Raw genomic sequence first — 891 nt, 5'->3', positions numbered from 1 at the left:
AAAAGAAGGGCGGTGGGGGGGGGGGGGCGGGAATGCAAACGGACAGGGGAACGATGGGTGGGGGAAGGGCACCCACCACCACAATTTTATGCTGAACTAAAATGTTGGATTTATTCATTCTTAGGTGCAATAACTTTCAAACAGCTACTGTTAGGAGGAGTGAGCACAAGCTTCACACCAACCTATGCCTCCTCCCACCTCCCAGGCAGAGGGAAAAGCATTACTCGAAGCAGAGTCACACAGCTGAACCTCTGCATGTCCAATCTTTGCCAAAGCCAACAAATGCTGTGCAATACTGCAGACGTCCCACTTACTCTACAGGCACAGCAACCCTCTATACCAGCCCTATGCTTTCTCTCCCTACCCTAATGCTACTAAGGGGCATCTAACCTTTCCTCCCAGTGAAGCCCTTACAGCCCACCCTAGTGCACAGCTGTTGCCCTCAGTTGCCTACAACCACCACCCTCATCTCAAAGCCTTGGCCTCGCATGAAACTGTCACCCAGCAGCTTCAGACAGGCACATCTCACCCATTTCTAGCCACCTTGCAGGGCTCAGCATGGCTTTCTGCCCCACAGTGGCTACCCGAGCACACATGCCTTCAGCACAACTGCTGTCCTCTGCAACTGGGAGGCACAAAGCTTTCCTCCCAGCCCTAGGTCTGCCTGAGGCACATGAGCAGACTGCCAGCTCCTCATGGGATGCCAAGGGGGAGGAAGGAAAAGGAACAGGTCACCCCACTGGCCCCAGGACCCACACCAGCAGCCCTGGGGAGAAGGCAGAGATTTCACAGCAGGGAGGGCGGCACACGACAAGTCCCTCCGTGGGCACTGCGGGCCCCTTTCCCTGCGGCGCCCGCCGCCCGAGGGACAGGAGCGCGCTGGGAGCAGAG

This window comes from Nestor notabilis, unplaced genomic scaffold (assembly GCF_000696875.1).
Source record: "Nestor notabilis isolate BGI_N333 unplaced genomic scaffold, ASM69687v1 scaffold588, whole genome shotgun sequence".
NCBI classification, from domain to species: Eukaryota; Metazoa; Chordata; class Aves; order Psittaciformes; family Psittacidae; genus Nestor; species Nestor notabilis.
The sequence above is the reverse complement of the archived record's forward strand: the minus strand, read 5'-3'. Positions refer to the sequence as shown.